This window comes from Otolemur garnettii, unplaced genomic scaffold, assembly GCF_000181295.1.
Source record: "Otolemur garnettii isolate 467f Iridium unplaced genomic scaffold, OtoGar3 scaffold00030, whole genome shotgun sequence".
In the NCBI taxonomy this organism is placed as follows: domain Eukaryota; kingdom Metazoa; phylum Chordata; class Mammalia; order Primates; family Galagidae; genus Otolemur; species Otolemur garnettii.
In genome coordinates, this window is record NW_003852425.1 from 11,218,646 (window position 1) to 11,226,263 (window position 7,618).

Here is a 7,618-nt window from a genome sequence, read left to right on the forward strand (position 1 = left end):
CCAAAAGTGGGCAGATATTTTTTTTTAAAACTAGCGTCTGTAGAGGTGAAAAATTCAAAAATTAAAGTGGAAGGCTCAAGTAGCAGAGGAGATGAAGCTAACAGGAGAATTCATAAACTAAAAGATAGACGCCAATAAAGTAAACAAAGAAAAAGCAGCCTTTTTCCTTCTGAATGGATAACTTCTGTATAGAGAACTGAGAGGTTAAGACATACGGGATATAGTGTGACACTTTCCAAGATTATGTCTGTCTAATCTTGCAGAAGAAGAAATAGGGAAAAAAGGTAACGTTAAAGAGATAATGGAGTTTCCATTGGTTTGTGAAGAAGAATGTGGAAAGGGGTTTTAGAAGAGAATATCAGAAGCTCACTTTAGGATGAGTTGATTTTGAGATGCCATTAGCCGGCCAAGTGGGTCTGTTGAAGATGCAGTTGGTCACAGGAGTTCAGTTGAGAGAGAGACACATGGAACACCTGAGCTTGACTGAGTCACCACTGCTGACCATCATCCAGATGGAAAGAAGGGAGGTCTAAGGAGTGTGCCTGGGGAAAGTCAGGATAAAGAAAACTCTCCAGGAAACTGAGCATAGACAGCCTGAGGCTTAGGAGGAAAGCCAGGAACGTATGGTATCTAGAATAAAGTAAAGAAAGCCTTTCAAGGACTTCACCTTACAAACACAAACAATATAACCTAATCACATGTGCCCTCATGTTAATCTGAAATAAAAAAAATAACAAAGAAAAAGTCTTTGAAGGAGGGAGAGTCCTCATGCCATATGCTGCTAAGTGAGGTGAGAGTCAAGAATTGACCGTTGGATTAGCAACATGGAGATCATTGGCATCATTGATGAAAACAAATTTGATGGTGTCATGAGGGCCAAGGCCTTACTGTAGAGGGTCCAGATTCTATGGGGCATGTCTAACCTTAATATCAAAACCACATAATAGTAGTATGAGAAAGGAAATGTACAGTAAGCCAATCTCACTCAGGGGCATAATGCAAACTATTAGCAATTGAAATGGCCGAGTTAGGATTAGCCCATTGTCTTGGTCTATTCTGCTGCTATAACAAAATATCACAGGATGGGTAATTTCCGAATGATAGAAATTTATTTCTCTCACTTGTGGAGGATGAGAAGTCCAAGACCAAGGTGCCGGTAGATTGAGTGACTGGTGAGGGCCTAGACACTGTTTCAAGGATGCCACCTTGAATGCTGTGTTTCCACAGGGCAGAGGGCAGAAAGGGCCACCAGCTCTCATCTAGGAGGGTGGAGACCTGATGTTCTAGCCACCTCATAAGGCCCTAGCTCTTAGTACTGTTGCTTTGGGGACTGAGTTGCAACTTGAATTTTGGAAGGGCCACAAACATTCAAACCATAGCACACAGTAACAGATTAAAGTGAAAAAAATATATGCATGGCTTTCTCAATAAAGGTGATAAAAACATGTAAGAAAATGTAATGTGCATTCGCGATAAAGAATCTTAGCAAACTAAGACTAGAAAGCAACATCCTTAACCTGATATGGGTATCCATCCCCATAACCTAGAGCAAACATCACTCCACATTGAAGCATAAAACAATACTCTCTCTATGCCCCAGACAAGAATGTTTACTATTACTACTACTTTATTTAACATGATGATTAGAGAGCTTAGCCAGCAAAAAGAAGATTTAAAAAATACAAAGGATAAAGAAAGACCAGAATGGAAGAAACAAATTCCAAATTATGTGCAGCTGATGGGAATATACACATATTTTCTTTTTTTGAGACAGAGTCTCACTCTGTTGCCCAGGCTAGAGTGCCATGGCCTCAGCTTAGCTCACAGCAACCTCAAATTCCTGGGCTCAAGTTATCCTCCTTCCTTGGCCTCCCAAGTAGCTGGGACTACAGGCATCCACTGCAACCTGGCAAATTTTTCTACTTTTAGTAGAGACAACATTTGGCTCGGGCCAGTCTTAAACCCCTAAGCTCAAGGGATCCTCCCACCTCAGCCTCCCAGAGTGCTAAGATTACAGGTGTGAGCCACCAACCCTGGCTAGGAATATACACATATTAGACAAAGTCATCCAAAGGCCCAAAACAATCTGCAAATTAGAATTAACAAAAGAGTTTAAAAGTTATTTTGGATATAACTAACATAATACTCATATTTCTATATACCAATAATAGAGTAAGTAATACTAAGATAACTAAAAATTGGATATATAAAAGTTGGATATAACTAACATAATCCTCATTATATTTCTATATACCAACAATAATTTCAAAAACTACTTTTTACAAAAGAAAGAAGTATACAAAGTAACATTGCTTTATGGGTAAAACCATAAAGCAGGATGACAGAACCACCCTGAAGGGCAAAGTAGCTATGGAACACTAACATATTCATGGGAAGAACGACTTAATATTCCAAAGACGTTTTCTTTGAAGACAATTAATTCTCCATAGGCCTCTCGCACTTCTGCACATCTTGCAAGCAGAGGTACTAGCTGCCATTGCTCTGGATTATCTTTTCAAGGATGTTTTAATGGTGAATAGCCTTGAAAGGCGGATAGTGTCTCCCTCTAGAGCAAAAGGCAGACGTGCTCATGCCCAGTGCACTCACGTTTCTGAAGCACAGTGCTCCTCTCCCGAAACACCGCCCATAACATGCATAGGTGTCACCCAGCCTCTTCTTATGTTCTGTGGGAACTGGGCCTTCGGAATCTGCACCAGAAGATGCTGATACTCTGGCTACTGTCACTGTTGTGGGTAATAAAGACTTTGTCTTTGGCCCAGGGGTCTTGTGTCTTCTGCCAACATCTCTAAAACTGTCAGGCTGATGTGTGAGTTTGCAAGTAGAGTAAATCTCAACCCTTCCCTGTTCTTAACATGGAGTTCCCCCAAGCGATGTGCTCATATCATGCAACTAAAAAAAAAAGAAAATCTTAATAAGATTCTTTTTAAATCAAATTGAATAAGCTTTTTCTGAAATTCATATAGAGGAATAAAAGGTTAAGAATAGTCAAATCATACTTGAGGAACAAGGTGGTAGAATTTTTGCAGTCACATAATACACTTATTATAAATCTGTAATAACTCATAGTAATTAAAGCAATCTGACAAGTGCTTAGGGATAGATAAGTCATTAAAACAAATTAAACATAAAGCCCTAACATATACCTAAACAGTGTATTACATAGATGCTGGTGCAAGTTAGCAGGGAAAGGTTGGAGTACTCTAAAAATGCCACTGGTTAAATTGGTTATCCCTAGTTAAAAAAAATTAACTTGGATGTCTACATTTACTACATATAATAATAATATGGACTAAAAACAAATAGAAAAATGTAAGATTCATGGAAGAAAATAGAGAATAATATCTTTATGACATTATGGAATTAATCCTTAGGACCTCATGGTAAGAAACAAAAGACAAAAAAAGTGCTAACCATTCAGGCAAAGACTGACAGTTTTATCCTTATTAAAATAAAGGACATCTCTTTAGATGTGACCTTGAAGAGAATGAAAAGGCAAGTCACAAACAAAAGGAAAATAAATGTTTAACACAGAAAACCAACAAAGGATCGTATCCAGAATATATAAAGATCTTCAGTGAATCCATTAAACAACAACTCCCCCTCCAAAGAAAATCCAAGAGGAAAATGGACGAAAGACATCAATGGACACTTCCCCAAAAAGGAAGCACAAATGAGAATAATCACATGAAAAATGCTCAAACTCATTTGCGTTTAGATAAATTCAAATTAAAAAATGCAAAGTTGATCCCCAATAGATTAGCAAAAGGTAAAAGTCTTGCATGATTAAGTTGTGGCAAAGGTGTAGAGAATGAGAACACTTACACTTTGCTGAAGGAAGCTGGAAAAGAGTTTGCATTATCTTATAACCGTAAACATGCACACAGAGCAATTCCCCTCCCAGTTACAATCCCCAGAGAAACTCTTTGCATATGTAAACCAGAACACAGGTGCCAAATAGGTATAATAGCATTGTTCATAAGAGCAAACCCAGAAATTATAAAGATAGTTCATTCAATGAAACAGAGTAGTGAGAATGAATGAATTGCAGCTACATATCTCAATATAAGTGATTCTCAGAGACACGTGAATGAAAAAAAGCAACGTCTAGAAGAATCCATAAGGGTGTGCACCATTTTGTGAAGTTCTAAAGCAAGTAAAATTAAGTAATTGGTTATTTAGAGACACAAGTGAATTTAGAACAAAGAGGAAAAGAAAAAGAAAGCAATCTCAAACTTTCAGATCGATTGTTACCCATGATAAGGCAGATGGGGCTGGGCTTGTAGGGATTATAGAATCACACAAAAATCTTCAACCAAATATGGAGGTTCTATTTTCATAAGCAAAAGTGTAGCTGCACCAGTATCTGCTTTATTAATATGAGATGTGTAAGTTAATATATGTAATATTACATATTTACTAAATACTAATACACAACAAACCATTTTGTGTAAAATATTAAAAATATAAATTAAAAAGGTTTTGTACCTCATTTAAATTAATTGACTTGATATCAAGAATTTCTAAACCTAGACACAAGTTTGGCGACAACTCAGTAGTGGAGGTTCGGTCTGCGTCAAGCAGAGCTTGCAGAACCACACCCCAAGCAGGTGGCAGGGAGGAGACCAGTTGCCTCACCCCTCTTTTCCTGCGCTGGGAGCACAGCACCACATCACCTCCTGGTTTCTCTCTGACCCTCATTGGAATTCTCAGCAGAACAGCTGTCCATGTGCTGCTGAGACAGCTGTGAGACTTCACGGGGCACATCTGTCATGTCATTACCATGGAAATCAAAGGCCCACCATGCTGATTTTGTAAAGCAGTGGGGGGCCTTTCTATTATCCCTTCATTTTTAATCACACCAATAAATCTGGTATCAAAACCTCGTAGTAATACAGAGACTCGTCTCATAATGTGATAATCTATAGATGAAATGGAGATTCAGTTAGGGTCGAGCAAGTCTATCCATTTCATTATATGAGGAAACCATGATTTACTTATCCATATCTACTGCCCTGGGTGGGTATTAGGCTACTTCCTGTTGGGCCATTATGCTTATTAAAATCAACCATAGTTTCTTGAGCTTGATAATACATGGAAATGCAGCTAGGGGGGCTTCCTCAGTCCCTGAAATGCGACCATCTCCAGGAAAAAAACTTGAGAACACTAAAACCATCTCTAAGAAATAACCCTTCAAAGCATCCCTTTACTGTGATTTTCCTTGCCCAATCAAACTATGTGGCAATGCCAGCAGCCCAAGAAGAGAGAAGCATCAGAACAGACAGGCTTTATTCACCACATGATGGAAGAGAGATGTCCATGCATTTCTTGCATTTTTTCCACTGTTTGGCATCACTTGAAAGATCTGGAGATGAGAAGCATCAACATCCAGTGGCCTGAGGATGCTTGGCGGGGCCAGGCTGATGGGCGCTCACTGGTTTCATTTCTCTCGTCTGAAATCTCCCAACATGTGGCTTTGGGGGAGTGTGTTTGTGAATGTGTGTGATTGCTTGTGTGTGTGTGCACTTGTGCACCATCAAACCATAAACAATGCCGACCACATAGGCACATGCGGCAGATTATTCAGCCTTCTGTGCTTAACATAATGGACAATGGAAAAGTAGTCAATGAATAAGGGATTTTTTTTGAAAGACAGTCTTAGAGGCTACCTTCATAACCCTGGGTGGCTACTGACAAGGGTAATATTTATAAGTAATGTCAAAATGAACGGAGAAAGGATAGCAAGCTTGATTTTGTTGACCAAAATTATTCTACTGTATTTTTAACTAACATCTTGCAACCAAGTCATTTAGTATGTAGGGGGTAAAAGGAAATATTGACAACTGGATTTAAATGAATCTTTTATTAAAGTATTTCTTTAATTCCAAATAAAAAATTAGATTATCATACAGGATTCATAGATACAGAGAGGCAAATACTGGGAAGAATACTTGTAGATAACAAGAGTTGAACTGTGAATCTTTCTAAATGTAGAATATCAATGTCTTAACACAATAACTAAGAAAATGACATGAAGGCTATGTTAACCAGTTTGATGAAAATATTTCAAATTATATATAAAAACAGCATGCTGTACCCCATGACAGTATTAATGTACACAGCTATGATTTAATTAAAAACAAACAAACAAAAAAAAAAAACAAGAGTTGAACTGAATGTGAAAATTAAACTACAAGCTCCCCGTTGGTAGATAATTCAGATGACTGCATTTGCTCTAAAATAAACTATAAAATAAGAGACGCACTTGTCTTAGAATAAACTTGTACTAATGGATGGTTAGTCCACTCCCGACTCTTCCCCTATGGCTGCTGTTGAATGTCACTGCCCCAGTTTTTCCCTCGTCCCATATTATTCTTAAAATTAACCAAAGAGACCAATTAAATTAGTGATTGCAGTCCTCATGCCTCCTACAGTTAGTGATGCATTTGAACATGATCCCCAAACATAGAATTGGGGGGGAGGACAGATGGCAGAGTCAGGAAGGATGAAATGAATTATGTTTTGAAACATTATGTTGTGGAGCAGAGCACAGAGAGTCTGTAGACCATGCATACGTATGTCCAGTTGTCTGTGGTTGTGAAGCAAACACTGCAGGCAGCTCACAGGTAAGGAACAGAACCTCGCTGCAGTCCAGAAGCCCCCTCACCTGCCCATGCCTGGACTCAGGCATCTTCCTCCCTCCAGATATAACCACTCTCCTGCCCTCATTGTTTTCATTTTTGTTGTACCAATCTAGTGCACATAAAAATGCAGTTTGGGTTTGCCTGGTTGTGAACTTTCTCTATTGTTTTGCGACTTTCTTCCTTTGCTTCATCATCTTCATATATCGTGTTCGTCTGTCTTGTTGTGTGCAGCTCCGGTCACGCACTTTCATTGCTATTTAATAGTCCAAGTCCATGTGGTCTGCAATAAAAAATACCAGAAACTGGGAAGCTTATCAACAACAGAAATGTCTTATGGTTCTGGAGGCTGGAAAGTTCAAAATCAAGGCGTCAGCAGATTGGGTGTCTAGTGGGGGCCTGTTTCCTCACAGACAGAGCCTTGTCACTGTGTCCTCACACAGTGGGAGACACAAGGAAGCTTTCCGGGGCTGCTTCCTAAGGGCACCAGTCCCACCCAGGCGGGCTCTGCCCTGGTGACTTAGTCATCTCCCAAATGCTTCATCTTCTGGTACCATTACCCTGGGTGCAGGATTTCAACATACAAATTTCAGGGCACAGCGACCTTCAGATCATAGCAATAATATTCTGTGTGGCTATGCCACTATTTATTCACTGTACTATTGAAAAGCATTTGTTTTGTTTTATTTTGTTTTTTTTCATTGTGTATTGAAAAACACACACTGTGGAAAAAGTATAAACTCTGCTTCCAAGAACATTCTGGTTCCTGTCCTAGTGCACCCAAGCACGTATATCTCCAGGGTATGTAGCTATAAAGAGGAATTGCTAGCATTTGAGTATTTCCAGTTTTATTAGGTGACGCCACACTGTTTCCTAAAGATGCTGAACCAGTTCATGTTTTTACACACAGTGTAGGGAAATTCCTACTGTTAGCCTATTTGCTTCTGACTGCCACGTAA